The sequence below is a fragment of the Acipenser ruthenus genome, chromosome 6, assembly GCF_902713425.1.
Source record: "Acipenser ruthenus chromosome 6, fAciRut3.2 maternal haplotype, whole genome shotgun sequence".
NCBI classification, from domain to species: Eukaryota; Metazoa; Chordata; class Actinopteri; order Acipenseriformes; family Acipenseridae; genus Acipenser; species Acipenser ruthenus.
The window spans coordinates 74,954,702-74,972,222 of record NC_081194.1 but is presented as its reverse complement, the minus strand read 5'-3'; positions in this window follow the sequence as shown (position 1 = coordinate 74,972,222).

Below are 17,521 nucleotides of genomic sequence, written 5' to 3'. Positions count from 1 at the left end.
TGACTCAATTGAGTGAAAGGTTGACAGACACTCCCAATCTCCCATGCATGTCTTCTGTATATTTTAGTTACATCCCTGTCGGCTTCTTTTAGCGTATATACTGTACAGATACAGATAACACACAGGGAAAACAATGTCCAGGTACATTTATAAATTACAAGCCAGGCAGCCACACCTAACACACATGCCCCCCCCCCCCCCCCCCCTTCCCCCCCACACACACACACATTCACATGCTCAACTGTATAACAGTCCTTTATTACCTCTCGTCTTTAAAGGCAGGTGTTCCACTGAGGCAAAAAAGACACGCTTCAAATTAAAATGTATACCAAACAGAGAACTAGTCATATATCACTTCCCACCAGCTTCTCTCAGTTCACAAGGTTTAATCAATCAGAGGACTATGGGAGAACATCTACAACTCTGGGTGACTTGAGTGCATATTGAACAGGACTGGGTAAAAGAATTGAAAGAATAACCAAGTGTAAAATACCAGACTGAACCTTCACACCTATACGACATTAAACATTTGCTCCTTGTTTCAAGAAGAACAGATTCATTCCACTCTTTTGCTTCAGACTGATCTGTGCAATAAAAAGGTGATAAATTAAGTATTGTTGAAGTCATTTTGTGTAGTGTTATTTCTTGTGTGGGCTTCAGAACACTGCATCAGTCAGCTACTTAATTCATATCAGAAACCACTTTGTACAGGTAAATATAGACTATTCTTACTGGTTCGATAAAAATAACTCTACCCTTCAATATGCACCCTACTGTGAATGTACTTTATTGTCTTTAGTGTAGAAATGCGATATCTAAAAGATAGTTCCATAAATACCTCAGGTACGATATTTCAACTTTTTTTTTTTTTTTTTTTTTGCTCTCATACGGTATGTTTTTTTCAGCTTTAAATGCTTCCACAAACATTCCTTGGGAAACAGCTGCAGAACTCTGTCCTGTGATGATTCATCCTTGGAATTTTCAACATCTCAAACTAGCTTATGATGGATATGCCATGAAATGTATTAAAGTGATTACATACTGCAAATGTTATGCAGGTGCAGTACAGCTGGTTTCTTAATAACTACAAGACGCTTCCTGAACTGTAACATTGCTTTGGGTATTTCACGGCTGGACGATTCAGAAAGTACTGTCCTTCACTTGTGACGGCTCCTGAAAGCAGAGAAAGCAGGTCACAGGAGTTTTAAGAACCCACAGTACTAGTCTAGTGTTGAGCATCTATAGTATAAGGCTGTGTTCTGAATGCAGAGTTACAGAGTGAATTTCTCCTTCCGCAAAACCATGCAGGCTATAGCCAAGAGCACAGTGCTGTACCAGTTTACAATGCGATCAGAAGGATCTAGTCAGTCCTGTTAGGCACAGGTAGCCAGTGAAGTACACACAGGTGAGTGGTGATGTGATTATATAGATATCCTAACCCAGCCTGTTGAACTCTGGATCAGATGCAGCTTGGATGAGATGTTTGTAAAGAACTGTAATCCAACCTTGATGCAACAGACATAGATATATATAGTTGTAGTCAAACGTTTACATACCCCAGTGAAATTTATTAATTTCTAGAAATTTCTCAAAAACAGAATTTTAGGAAAAATCTTTTGTAGCTAATTCAAAACTATTCATACCCTTTGATGCTATGATAGTATTGTCTACAAGGTGCTAGAAATTTCAATATGATAATGCAGAACCTAATTCTAGAAAATGCTGGATTGTAGGTGAATATTCTTAGATAGTATAAAAGGGTTAGGCAAAGGATGACTCCTGTCATTACCAATAAGTCAATATGGGAAAAAGTAAAGAGCTATCTGAAGACCTTAGGCAGAAAGTATTTATTGTCATAAAGCTAGAGAAGGATACAAGAAGATTTCCAAGCATTTGAGTATCCCAATTTCAACTATTGTTTCTATTATCAGAAGTACAAGACTCGTGGTACTGTCACAACACTCCCTTCGTCTGGAAGAAAGAAGGGTCTTTCACCAAGAACAAGTAGAAGAATTGTGAGGAAGGTTAATAACAACCCGAGATTGAGTTGCAAAGATATTCAGAGTGAATTGGCTGCAAGTGGGACTGGGGTTTCTATTTCAACCACAGGTTGAGTATTGCATGGTGAAGGTCTCAATGATTGCAAGCCAAGGAAAAAAAAAACACTCAGGAAAACGTCACAAGGACAATCGCTTAAAGTTTGCAAAATTACATTTGAATGATGAATATGAGTTCTGGATGAATAAGGTTTTGTGGAGTGATGAAATAAAAATCGAGCTATTTGGTCACGCTGATAGTCATTACATTTGGAGAAAGTCTGGTGAGGCGTGCAAAGAAAAGAACACCACACCTACTGTCAAGCATGGAGGTGCTAGTATCCTTCTATGGGGCATATCCACTAAAAATGAAGATCTACTGTAAAAATAGCAATGTTGTTTATGGAATAGCCTGTGAAAAATGTGATGAAATAAAATATGTTGGAGAGACTCGAACAACTTTATATAAAATTTCAGATTTTAATCCAGAACCATCTTTCATTAATTAGAAAGAAAAAAAAAAAAAATGAACCAATAGTACAGCACTTCATGACATAAAGAACAGCTAAAATTAGACGATGCAACATAGAAGAATAAAAGAAAGTAAATGGATAAACAGACTGAACACGATTATGCCAGTGGGACTCAAAAGACAATAATGAACTAATTAACTCCAATACATATATAACAATTAAATAAATAAATAAACAAAATTCATTCAAAAGTTCTGCATGCTGATGCGCTGGGGAGGCCAAATCAAGGCTGATTCTCAGAGCCAGCATTGCATGATAATATAAATGTAAGTTTATATAAACTAATGTTAATTAGAATTAATACAGATTTAAAGATAGAAGAAAAAATGATGTCACAATATACAGAACACCATTACATCATGTAAGAATAAATCATGGATTTGAATATAAACAATAACAAGTAGTTGTCATGCCGTCAAAAACCTATAAATACCTCCAATGTTTTGATTCAAACACATGCTCCCTTGAGAAACAGGGAGCTGACTCTTTGAGCTAATATATATATATATATACAGCTCTGGAAAAAATTAAGAGACCACTGCAAAATTATCAGTTTCTCTGGTTTTACTATTTATAGGTATGTGTTTGGGTAAAATGAACATTTTTGTTTTATTCTGTAAACTACTGACAACATTTCTCCCAAATTCCAAATAAAAATATTGTCATTTAGAGCATTTATTTGCAGAAAATGACAACTGGTCAAAATAACAAAAAAGATGCAGTGTTGTCAGACCTCGAATAATGCAAAGAAAATAAGTTCATATTCATTTTTAAACAACACAATACTAATGTTTTAACTTAGGAAGAATTCAGTTTTCAATGGGATTCAGGTATGGAGATTGGGCTGGCCATGACAGGGTCTTGATCTGGTGGTCCTCCATCTACACCTTGATTGACCTGGCTGTGTGGCATGGAGCATTGTCCTGCTGGAAAAACCAATCCTCAGAGTTGGGGAACATTGTCAGAGCAGAAGGAAGCAAGTTTTCTTCCAGGACAACCTTGTACTTGGCTTGATTCATGCGTCCTTCACAAAGACAAATCTGCCCGATTCCAGCCTTGCTGAAGCACCCCCAGATGAGTCCAATTTTCAGCTTTGCCCAACACCTGGTCGTCTAATGGTTAGACGGAGACCTGGAGAGGCCTACAAGCCACAGTGTCTCGCACCCACTGTGAAATGTGGTGGAGGATCGGTGATGATCTGGGGGTGCTTCAGCAAGGCTGGAATCGGGCAGCTTTGGCATGAATCAAGCCAAGTATAAGGTTGTCCTGGAAGAAAACTTGCTTCCTTCTGCTCTGACAATGTTCCCCAACTCTGAGGATTGGTTTTTCCAGCAGGACAATGCTCCATGCCACACAGCCAGGTCAATCAAGGTGTGGATGGAGGACCACCAGATCAAGACCCTGTCATGGCCAGCCCAATCTCCAGACCTGAACCCCATTGAAAACCTCTGGAATGTGATCAAGAGGAAGATGGATGGTCACAAGCCATCAAACAAAGCTGAGCTGCTTGAATTTTTGCGCCAGGAGTGGCATAAAGTCACCCAACATCAATGTGAAAGACTGGTGGAGAGCATGCCAAGACGCATGAAAGCTGTGCTTGAAAATCAGGGTTATTCCACCAAATATTGATTTCTGAATTCTTCCTAAGTTAAAACATTAGTATTGTGTTGTTTGAAAATGAATATGAACTTATTTTCTTTGCATTATTCGAGGTCTGACAACACTGCATCTTTTTTGTTATTTTGACCAGTTGTCATTTTCTGCAAATAAATGCTCTAAATGACAATATTTTTATTTGGAATTTGGGAGAAATGTTGTCAGTAGTTTATAGAATAAAACAAAAATGTTCATTTTACCCAAACGCATACCTATAAATAGTAAAACCAGAGAAACTGATAATTTTGCAGTGGTCTCTTAATTTTTCCCAGAGCTGGGTAGATAGATAGATAGATAGATAGATAGATAGATAGATAGATAGATAGATAGATAGATAGATAGATAGATAGATAGATAGATATTATTTTCCTTATTGTAGTAAAGTGAGCATTGATAGTATGTTCCTGTTATAACACTATAAACACATTTCCCTGGACTTTTTCTGCATCAAGAGAAGTAAACTTCACAATTTAAGCTAAAAAAAAAAAATGCTGAACCCAGAGACAATGTGAATGAATTGATTAATGTATCTCTTGTCCAGATGTTATTTGTGTACACTCTCTGACAGTTGAAACAAAAGGCATTTCAGTAATCTAGTTGCTATATTGTGTGCCTAAACAAAGCACTCACCAAACCCAACAGGGGGAACCGGATGTTCCTACCACGGTGACGCAAAATCATCCATCACAATTTGATACACCATGGAGGTTGGTGAGATGTGCCACTTGTTTAACCAACCATTGCATGTTCTGCACTGGGTGCTCGGTAAGTAGAAACTGGAATTTCAGGGATTTAAATAGGTTGAAATACACCTGTCGCACGCTGAAGAACATCTCTAGTAGCAATCTATGGTATGCCATAGGGGTGAAAATGTAGTACACGTTTGAAATGTATTTAGAACGTGCTCTAAATCAAATTACAACAATTTGATCAAACAGAAAATTAAACCAAAAGCAACAAAGTAGATGTCAACCACTATCTAAAACCACATCCCTCTTGCAGCTTGATCAGAATACCACCACTAGAATTCTGACTAAAACCAGGAAAAGTGAACATATTACCCATTTTGGCATCTTTACACTGGCTCCAGGGAAAATGTGGCCTCGACTTGCACAGATACTGCTTCATCATACATGCCAGGGACATTAAACTTAATCAGAAACCAAAATTGCTATGCATCATATTTCACATGTAAAGTGTGTATACTGAGATTCCCCCCCCCCAATTTTTACCAATGTTTAAATTAAAAAAACATTTTTTTTACCAATGTTATCCCTCTTTTATTATTTGTAAAATAAACCAAAAAATTCCAGGGAAAGTTTTTTAAAGATAAAAACTGAACATACGGAACACTAAATATGAAGTTTGTTCCAACATTTACAATATTCATAAAGTCTCTGCTTCATTTTCTCCTATTGATTCAAGAAAAGCACAGGTTGTATGAACTTGCCAGAAGGGAATTGCAAAAAATATTACGACAAGACTGGGTTCAAAATGTTCCGAGCAGGATCTTGTACCCCATAGTACATCAGTTAAGTAAAAAATAGACATTTCTACATGTTTTTACAAAAGCTTGCCACCTTAGAATGTATTATTCTAGGGGAAAATTGCTCAAGGGGGCAGCAGTGTGGAGTAGTGGTTAGGGCTCTGGACTCTTGACCGGCGGGTCGTGGGTTCAATCCCTGGTAGGGGACACTGCTGCTGTACCCTTGAGCAAGGTACTTTACCTAGATTGCTCCAGTAAAAACCCAACTGTATAAATGGGTAACTGTATGTAAAAATAATGTGATATCTTGTAATAATTGTAAGTCGCCCTGGATAAGGGGCGTCTGCTAAGAAACAAATAATAATATTAATAATAATAATTATGCTTGCTTTCTCTAATTTTATTGCTTCTAACCCCCAATAAAGTGGACGTTCTATCACTCACTCACTCACCAATCCTCCAGATCAACGAGCCATCTCAACAGATCCAATAGAAAATCTATTCTAATTCACAGTATGCTTTACACATGGATGTAGGAGCAGTCCCTTATTTTCATTCCCCATGAAACATGTGCTGGACTCATGATAATATATCTACCGTGACAATAATTACCGGCTCCAGCCGTCCGTACAGAACAAGCCTCCTGAGTGTTGCTCACTCTGCAGAAGTACGAAGTGGTCCTCCCAGAGCAGGGCTCGCTCTGCGGAAGTACGGAGTGGTCCTCCCAGAGCAGGGCTCGCTCTGCGGAAGTACGGAGTGGTCCTCCCAGAGCAGGGCTCGCTCTGCGGAAGTACGGAGTGGTCCTCCCAGAGCAGGGCTCGCTCTGCGGAAGTACGGAGTGGTCCTCCCAGAGCAGGGCTCGCTCTGCGGAAGTACGGAGTGGTCCTCCCAGAGCAGGGCTCGCTCTGCGGAAGTACAGAGTGGTCCTCCCAGAGCAGGGCTCGCTCTGCGGAAGTACGAAGTGGTCCTCCCAGAGCAGGGCTCGCTCTGCGGAAGTACGAAGTGGTCCTCCCAGAGCAGGGCTCGCTCTGCGGAAGTACGAAGTGGTCCTCCCAGAGCAGGGCTCGCTCTGCGGAAGTACGGAGTGGTCCTCCCAGAGCAGGGCTCGCTCTGCGGAAGTACGGAGTGGTCCTCCCAGAGCAGGGCTCGCTCTGCGGAAGTACGGAGTGGTCCTCCCAGAGCAGGGCTCGCTCTGCGGAAGTACGGAGTGGTCCTCCCAGAGCAGGGCTCGCTCTGCGGAAGTACGGAGTGGTCCTCCCAGAGCAGGGCTCGCTCTGCGGAAGTACGGAGTGGTCCTCCCAGAGCAGGGCTCGCTCTGCGGAAGTACGAAGTGGTCCTCCCAGAGCAGGGCTCGCTCTGCGGAAGTACGAAGTGGTCCTCCCAGAGCAGGGCTCGCTCTGCGGAAGTACGAAGTGGTCCTCCCAGAGCAGGGCTCGCTCTGCGGAAGTACGGAGTGGTCCTCCCAGAGCAGGGCTCGCTCTGCGGAAGTACGGAGTGGTCCTCCCAGAGCAGGGCTCGCTCTGCGGAAGTACGGAGTGGTCCTCCCAGAGCAGGGCTCGCTCTGCGGAAGTACGGAGTGGTCCTCCCAGAGCAGGGCTCGCTCTGCGGAAGTACGGAGTGGTCCTCCCAGAGCAGGGCTCGCTCTGCGGAAGTACGGAATGGTCCTCCCAGAGCAGGGCTCGCTCTGCGGAAGTACGGAGTGGTCCTCCCAGAGCAGGGCTTGCTCTGCGGAAGTACGGAGTGGTCCTCCCAGAGCAGGGCTCGTTCAGCGGAAGTACGGAGTGGTCCTCCCAGAGCAGGGCTCGCTCTGCAGAAGTACGGAGTGGTCCTCCCAGAGCAGGGCTCGCTCTGTGGAAGTACGGAGTGGTCCTCCCAGAGCAGGGCTCGCTCTGTGGAAGTACGGAGTGGTCCTAACCAGAGCAGGGCTTGCGCTGCAGTGTGTACCGCCTTCCAGAGACTCTCTACAGGATTCATGCCCAGTGTTCAAGACATCATCACATACGAATCAAACCCCCTTTTCAAATACACACATTATGATCTAGCATTCAACCTAACAGCAAATTAGGTTACAAACCACCTGAGGATCATATAATACAGGCTGGCAATTGTTATCCGATTCCGTAATCAGTCATACTTTGTCAGGTCGCATACTGAAAATCATATTATAGAATTTTACTTTTGCTTTACTCAATGCAATAAGTGTTTCCTTTCACATACGCCATTACTCATCAGGTTACAATATCACTCGTTAATAGCAATCATGCGCAGCCATTTTAACTACTCAAAATGTTACTATATAAGCTCCCCGAGTGGCTCACCTGGTAGAAGCGCAGCCACGTGGGGGGCAGGGTGAGTCATACAGTGCAGGCTTGCTTCTTGGCTGTGTGAAGTAGGCCGGTCTTTGCTGGGGACTCCGAAGGGAGCGTCGCATTGGCACAGGCGCTCCTGTGGGTTAGGGAGGTAAAACCAGCAGGCACTGTTTCTCCTCATTGCTCTACAGCAAACTCTGCTGACCAGGCGCCAAGTGAGCTCAGACTTGACACCTGCAGAACTGGCCTTTGTCCTCCCGAGGTCGGTAGCTCGCTGGCATCCGCTCTTAAGTTCCTGGGTAAAAAAGGAAGCTTGGTTGTGGGATTGGAGGATGCTCACTGAACCTTCGGGTCTCCTGAGCCATGTGGGAAATTGATGCGGTGAGGAGAAAAGCGATTGGGGATTCCAAATTGGGAGAAAATCAGGGGGGATTACTATATAATCGATGGCTTTCGCTTATTTAATGCAATCATGTCTCCCTACGATATGCGTTACTAATCAAGTTGACATATAACCTTTGCTACTAGTAATTAATATTTTGTTTAACTTGCTATCTCGGATGCAGATGTCGCTGTGGGACATTCAAGGATCTGCTCCAACCTTCAGGATACAAATGTCGCTGCATGATGTCCAAAGATCTGCTCCAACCTTCATCTTCCAAACCACCCATCACAAAGGAGTCCCGGAGTCCTGTCAACACTTTGCGCTCCGGATGCTTCGCCCCATTCAAGGACGTCCTTCCAGAAACGACGTTCGTTTCTCTGCTACTGTGGGTTCCTCCGGCAGGGCGAAATCGCAACTGAAAGCAGTTTCTTGATCTGTCATTGGACCCCCGCATCGGAGACCTTAAACTTCAATCTCAGGGTCATCTATTCTGTACATTTTAACACTAGAACCACCACGGAAGTCATTTTGACAGTTTGAGGTTTTCAAATTTAAATTACTCTGCGTGTCTGAAAGTTATGTGGTTGTCCATTTATGACTTTTCCTAAATACATGTATTAAATACCGTGATGGCGTTTGAAAGGCAGGATCACGAAAATAAAGAAGTTATAATCCCGCCCACCTAGAACCACCAAAGCAGTCATTTTGACTGCCTTTCACAATATGTTTTTATTTTGAATATAACCTACAATATTCTATTGTTTTTATATACAAGCCTGTTATCTCCACCACCACTGAGCTTACCTTTGCAGTGCCAGCCTCTTTGCCTGTATCATCTCCTGCAGCAGCTGCAGGCATGACAGCCACGCCAACCGCTTCACCCGCAGCAGTACCAAGGACAGTGACTCCAGCTGCATCGCCAGCACGAACAGGCATTCAGGAGACTGGGAAGGATGACACTATTTAGGAAATTATAAATCCCGGTGTTGACGTTGTGGGAAGATGGGAAGGGTCGATTTGCAAATGTTACACCACATTCAATGCTGTTCTGTAGCAGAGGCACATACGATACAAAATGATGATTCCTGGGCAATGTTGTTGGAGGAATTAGAAGCGTTTATTGCAATCCTGAATGTTTATTGCAAACCTGAATTTTTTTTACTTCACTGCAATTGGCAAAAAAGTTGAGGAAAAAAAAAAACAGCCTGGTTAGAACAGTGAACAAAGCAAGAAGAAAGCTTCCACCATCTGCACAAAACTTGCAACCACAGCTGTACTCCAGTACAATTTTGAAACACAATGGCTGTGCTACACTAACTGTTTACAAGTGCAAGCCGATAAAGAATGTAATAATTCTCAGCTCCCTTCATACGTCAGTTGCCATCTGGACTGAAAATAAATCCTTTTATTTTAATTGTGCATTTAAATATGGTGTTTCGGCTGTGCAGAGGTTTGATATGAACTGCTTGAATAAAACCTTTGAGTTGTATCCGATAGTTTGTTTTTTATTTTAATATTGAGGTTGTTTAAAATGTAATCGTCATAATGACTGCCAGCGGGGGTTCTAGGTATGAGTATAAGTATTAATTGCCTTTTCTGCTCCATCTAGCTACCTATTGAGGCGTCCTGCTGCAGTTCATATAGACCTTAAACTTAAATCTCAGGTCACGTATTCCATACATTTAAAGCACTTAAAATATCGTACTAATTGTATTTGCCCTTTTCTACCTATCAAGGTCCTGCTGCAGTTTAATGAGTGTTTTCTATCTTTTTTTAAACAAAGTAAAGCTAATAAATTAAGGGAAGAAGTAACTGTTCACATTGCTCGCACTGATTCTGTTTTCTGTCCCCACGCTTCCATGATGAGATATCTTTCCTCCAGAACCCGATCCATGCCTCCAAATTCGCTGTTTCTAACTGCGCAGAACCTGCCAGTCTCCAGATCCTGGTTTCTGCAAGACTCCTAGATCTTTTTCTTCCTCAAACTATTCGTTCAAGATTGAAGCTGCAACCACAGCTGCTCAGCTAAACATTCCTGTGCATGTCATCAAAAAGCTTGGCCGGTGGTCTTCCGATGCTTATGAGATTTACATGATATTAAAGACATTCTTGTTGCCCAACAACACCTGGAACCTGCATTCTAATGAAGGACTCCAGGATCCAACCCTTCCATATTTTTTGTCATTTTGCTATATGATGCCACCTATTAGTAATATGTATAATTATACTATGTTTGTGCTTTTTTTTTTAGGACTGGAGGGGAAGCAACCAAAGGGCTAGAACCCCCCCAAGATTTTTTCCTTTTTAGGTTTTTTTTCTTCCCTTTGTTTACCTTCTGTCACTAAAATTAGATACCACATTATTTCTATTTTTTTTTTTTTTTGGGGGGGGGGGGGGGGAGTTCACTATTTTTATTCGATATATTTTGTGAGGTGTGTTTAGGTGGCCATAATTGTGTGTGTATATATATATATATATACAGTGCCTTGCGAAAGTATTCGGCCCCCTTGAACTTTGCGACCTTTTGCCACATTTCAGGCTTCAAACATAAAGATATGAAACTGTAATTTTTTGTGAAGAATCAACAACAAGTGGGACACAATCATGAAGTGGAACGAAATTTATTGGATATTTCAAACTTTTTTAACAAATAAAAAACTGAAAAATTGGGCGTGCAAAATTATTCAGCCCCCTTAAGTTAATACTTTGTAGCGCCACCTTTTGCTGCGATTACAGCTGTAAGTCGCTTGGGGTATGTCTCTATCAGTTTTGCACGTCGAGAGACTGAAATTTTTGCCCATTCCTCCTTGCAAAACAGCTCGAGCTCAGTGAGGTTGGATGGAGAGCATTTGTGAACAGCAGTTTTCAGTTCTTTCCACAGATTCTCGATTGGATTCAGGTCTGGACTTTGACTTGGCCATTCTAACACCTGGATATGTTTATTTGTGAACCATTCCATTGTTGATTTTGCTTTATGTTTTGGATCATTGTCTTGTTGGAAGACAAATCTCCGTCCCAGTCTCAGGTCTTTTGCAGACTCCATCAGGTTTTCTTCCAGAATGGTCCTGTATTTGGCTCCATCCATCTTCCCATCAATTTTAACCATCTTCCCTGTCCCTGCTGAAGAAAAGCAGGCCCAAACCATGATGCTGCCACCACCATGTTTGACAGTGGGGATGGTGTGTTCAGGGTGATGAGCTGTGTTGCTTTTACGCCAAACATAACGTTTTGCATTGTTGCCAAAAAGTTCGATTTTGGTTTCATCTGACCAGAGCACCTTCTTCCACATGTTTGGTGTGTCTCCCAGATGGCTTGTGGCAAACTGTAAACGACACTTTTTATGGATATCTTTAAGAAATGGCTTTCTTCTTGCCACTCTTCCATAAAGGCCAGATTTGTGCAGTATACGACTGATTGTTGTCCTATGGACAGAGTCTCCCACCTCAGCTGTAGATCTCTGCAGTTCATCCAGAGTGATCATGGGCCTCTTGGCTGCATCTCTGATCAGTCTTCTCCTTGTATGAGCTGAAAGTTTAGAGGGACGGCCAGGTCTTGGTAGATTTGCAGTGGTCTGATACTCCATCCATTTCAATATTATCGCTTGCACAGTGCTCCTTGGGATGTTTAAAGCTTGGGAAATCTTTTTGTATCCAAATCCGGCTTTAAACTTCTCCACAACAGTATCTCGGACCTGCCTGGTGTGTTCCTTGTTCTTCATGATGCTCTCTGCGCTTTAAACAGACCTCTGAGACTATCACAGTGCAGGTGCATTTATACGGAGACTTGATTACACACAAGTGGATTCTATTTATCATCATTAGTCATTTAGGTCAACATTGGATCATTCAGAGATCCTCACTGAACTTCTGGAGAGAGTTTGCTGCACTGAAAGTAAAGGGGCTGAATAATTTTGCACGCCCAATTTTTCAGTTTTTTATTTGTTAAAAAAGTTTGAAATATCCAATAAATTTCGTTCCACTTCATGATTGTGTCCCACTTGTTGTTGATTCTTCACAAAAAATTACAGTTTCATATCTTTATGTTTGAAGCCTGAAATGTGGCAAAAGGTCGCAAAGTTCAAGGGGGCCGAATACTTTCGCAAGGCACTGTATATATGTGTGTATATGAAACTATTTTTCATTGCTATACCTTAGTTACCCAGCAGTAGGAGCTAAAGTACTGTTTAAGGAAAGACTGCAGAAATAAAATCTAAGGTACGCTATGTCCCAAATGTGTGTTTTCATCCTTAATTAATTACATTTATCTAGTGGTTTAATCGGCAACTAAAAAGCAATGAATGCTGGTGGTTTTTGTATCATCACTAATTGATGGATTTTAAAGTATTTTAAAAATAAAACACAGTTATACATTACATTAATCTTACACAACTAGTTCTAACAGTAGTAATGAACTGCCAAATAAAAAAAAAACAGATAATGGCATTTATGTAGTGTTTATTTAGTTTGTTATTTCATAATTCTTTAAAGATGCTACAATTAGTTTTTTTAATCACAGCCATTCTCACAGCTGATATGCAATGTGTGTAAGGAGTAAACAGGAGAAGACCAGTAAAGAATGATGACATTCTTATAAGCATTTCTGAAAAAAAAAGTTGCCTCATTATTGTGACAGGCTGCAGCAGTAATACAATGCTAATAAGACACCTGAGATGCCTGAGTTGTGCCACAGCAACTAGATAACTGGAATGATGCCAGTGGAATGTCCCAAGAGTTCACAGCTAAGGAAAGAGGCCCATCAGTGTCACCTGCTGTCTCTTACTGCACCTAATACATCTGGTTTGGAGTTTTAATACTGAGCATATTTTGAAAGTTTAACAAAAATAACTACAGCAAGCATGAGACATTTGAATTTTAGTGGAGTGGAGAAAGCTAATATGCATACTGAATTCAGGGCTGCCAAAACATACTGTATTACTGTAAAACCTGTACATTAGTGCAATGATGATACAGAAGCATGATCAGTTTCAAAGTGTACTGGCCATGTTGTCGTGAATCAGCCTGGGGGGAATTAAATAACAAAGCACAAAGCTGGTACAGTTCTCTCTTGTGGTATAAACTGCTATTTGCTTTCATTTTCCAAAGCGGTGCTTTATGTCTCAGGAGCTTACTCGAATCAATTCCTGTACTTTAAAAAAATAATAATAATATGTATTCTACAACTAAAAGCAAGGCTTTTCTAGGTTACCATCTTTGAAGCAATAACCCATTCAGGAGGTTGGGCACTGCCCACGTTTGTTCTTTTTAGTATTATTAATATTATTTATTTATGTATTTATTTCTTAGCAGACGCCCCTATCCAGGGTAACTTACAGTTATCACAGTACAAAATATCACATTATAAAATATTACAATACAGAGTATCACATTACAGAACATCACATTGCAGAATGTCACATTACAGAAAGAGCAGTTATAAAGTACAGTAAAATCTGTGACAAATAAGATCAAATTCAAATAAGATGAAGAATACAGTAAATAATTACATATAAGAGTGAGTTTGACTGAGAGCAGTTAACTTATAGAAACAATATTTGCTTACAGGAGTAAAGTCCTGTAAGAGCATGTAGTAAGTACAATAAATGGGTGAGAACGATTTCAAATAAGAGCAGTTACAAAAACAATACGGATACCTATAAGAGTAAAATCATGCACAAGATACAGGAAGTAGTTATAATTAAGAGCAGTAGTAGAATACGGCAAGGTATGGAGCAGTTCAGTGCAAGTACAAGATGTTGCAAGTACTGGTACAAATGGGTGCCATATAGTCCAGTATAGTCAAGAGTTGTGAGGTGTACAGATGCTATCTGAACAGGTGTGTCTTGAGGAGCTGCTGGAAGGTGGTCCGGGACTGAGCAGTCCTGATATCCATGGGTAGGTCGTTCCACCACTGAGGGGCAAGGGTGGAAAAGGAGCTGGCTCTGGAAGCAGGAGAGCGGAGTGGGGGTACAGCTAATCTGCCAGTGGTGGAGGAGTGGAGGGGGCGAGAGGGAGTATAGGGAGAAATTATGGTCTGGAGATAGGAGGGAGCAGAAAGGTTGAGACAGCGATAGGCAAGTACAAGAGTTTTAAATTGGATGCAAGCAGCTATAGGGAGCCAGTGCAGAGAGCAGAGCAGTGGTGTAGCATGGGAGAAACAAGGAAGGGAAAAGACAAGACGAGCAGCAAAGTTTTGGATGAGCTGGAGTGGCCGGATAACAGAGGCAGGGAGGCCAGCCAGGTGGGAGTTGCAGTAGTCAAGGTGGGACAGTACCAGGGCCTGGACTAGCAGCTGCGTGGAGTGGTCGGTGAGGAAGGGGCAAATTCTGCATATGTTGCTGAGGAAGAAGCGACAGGAGCGTGCCAGAGTAGAAATGTGCTGAGAGTAGGAGAGGGAGGGGTCGAAGGTGAAACCAAGTTTCTTGGTGGATGAGGATGGAGAGAGGGTGGTGGATTCAAGAGGAATAGAGATATAGAGTTTAGCGGTGGAGGAAGAAGAGGGGGAGGAAAAGGTCTAATTTGGAGAGGTTGAGTTTGAGATGATGCGAGTGCATCCAGGAGGAGATGGCCGAGAGGCAGGTAGATATGGGAGGAAATGTCGGAGTCAGAGGGGGGAAAGGAGAGAAAGATCTGGGCATCATCAGCATAGAAATGATATGAGAAGCCATGGAAGGAGATGAGGGGACCCAAGGAGAGGGTGTAGAGAAAACAGGAGGGGACCCAGGACTGAGCTTTGGGGGACACCTGTCAAAAGAGAGCAAGAGGCAGAGGGTGCTGCACTGCACAAATAAATCATTTTTAACCAATCATAGAGACCTGAACAAACCTATTCATACAGTGGCTGTAGAACAATGTAAGCTGAGCAGCAGGTGACATGAAACTGAAGTGTAATTGTTTAGAATGGGCACCATTTCTCTCAGAGGAGGGTTCCAGTATAAAACATTAAGAACGGCCGGATGCAGCATTTTCACAACTAGAGCAGTTTTTTGTGTTTCTTTGTGGTGCAGACCCTTTCTCAGTGAACCTCATTTTTGCAGTGGCTTATAAAAGAATGCTAGAAGAACTGCATGTAAGAGGCTGTTTGCAACTAATAGTGCATGTGCAGGTGCAAAATGTGTTAGAGGTGGCTGGGGTGAGTAGAGTGAAGGCCGATGGGACAGTCCCAGCATTTACACGTGTTCATTTCAGTCACTGGATTGAAACATCACAAACGATATCATGGCAGAACCACAGTAAATGCATTGGGAAGGCAACATGTCGAGGAGTAAACATTACATGGCCTGTGACCATTGAGCTCAGTGACACTGGCTACCAGTCAGGTAGCAAATAATCTTTAAGGTTTTCCTGATTATCCGAAGTTCAGACCCCTTGGTAATTTAGGTCCTTGTCTCACGAATGCACGTTACCCAAGGAGGACACTGTTTCAGTCATTACTATGTCTGTGAAACTCGTGCCCTGAGATATTAAGGAAGCTGGAAGTGCCTTCATAAAAAGGTGGATTCAAGCAATAAACAACTGCTTGGTCTTGGTAAAACCCAAATCCGACTAAGCATGGCGTCATGGTTATTATAGAACAAACACCACATAACAGTCAGATAGCTATTTAACATCAAGAGGGTCTTTAAGAAAACTTTTGAAATGAAAAATTATATTTATATTATATTATTAATTTCTTAGCAGACGCCCTTATACAGGGCGACTTACAATTGTTACAAGATATCACATTATACATTATACAGATATCACATTATTTTTACATACAATTAGCCATTTAAACAGTTGGGTTTTTACTGGAGCAATCTAGGTAAAGTACCTTGCTCAAGGGTACAACAGCAGTGTCCCTCACCGGGGATTGAACTCACGACCCTCTGGTCAGGAGTCCAGAGCCCTAACCACTACTCCACACTGCTGCCCCTTAAAATATAGCTTTTTGTGCACACAATCTGTGGCCCCTTAGTTTGTCAGCACTTGTTTTGAGTTTCCTGTCTGGTTATATTTATCTAATCACATCGCTCAGATCTCTGTCTTTGCATAGAGTAATTGGGAAGAGCGACTGGTCACTGCATGTTGCAGTAACACTGTATGCATCCCTGTATCTGTAAATGTCATGATGAATTGCACAATAACATATGATGAATAGCCCTAACCTTTCCCTGGGTCTAAATTGATACAAAATCACACTTCATGCCACTCACTTAATGAGTTTGTCTGATAGAAATGTTATTGTGCGATACCAAAGGAGAGGGTTGACATTTTCTTTTAATCTCAGTTGACAATGTAGACACACTTACAGTACTTGGGTAATACATCAGAATACCACACATGAGTGCCAGTGGGAATCTGGATTCAAAATCCTTTATTCCTGTAGTACTCATGCAGTGTTCTATACCACCCAGAACAGCATACTATTCAACCTTCCAAAAAAATTGCTTCTGATATCTGTAACCCAGCACATCTGGCTAAACACTACATGGGCCCATCCCTATAACTAATGCCAAAAACATCTTACAGAAATCTCACAAAGACAGAGCTGCAGCCAGTGGTATACAGCTGCAGTGTATTATTGATGCTCTAATTCTTACACAGTAATTCAGAATAACTAACACATGCTGTCTGGGAGTTTTCACATTGATTGGCTACTTGCTCACATTCTTTCAACTGTTTTTCTTGCTTGGAAATGGGAAGTCACTTTAAGGAATGCCAAGCAAATGTTAAATTGATCTTTACCTTCAATAAATCTTTTCCAAACATATGTAAGTTTGTGGCAAATATATGTATCCTACTTTATGTTACAATAATGCATGAACCCTCTGTTAAACAAATGCAACCAATTATACTAATATCTTCCATATCTTTGCAAAGATTTTAGATCAAAAAGAAAATATAATACACTTGTAAACACTCTGTAAATCGCACTTAATGTATAATTTGAGAATAGTATATATTCTATTGTTACTTTTGACTGAATCTGGCTGCCCTTTAAGCATTTTCTGTAACATACCTTAAGCTATAGGCTAAATCAATATATAAGCTGCATCGCTTAATATGTCGCCCTCCTCTTTTCCAGGACCCATGAAAGTCAGTAAGTACTGAATTTTACAGTCATTTTTTTTTTCTTTC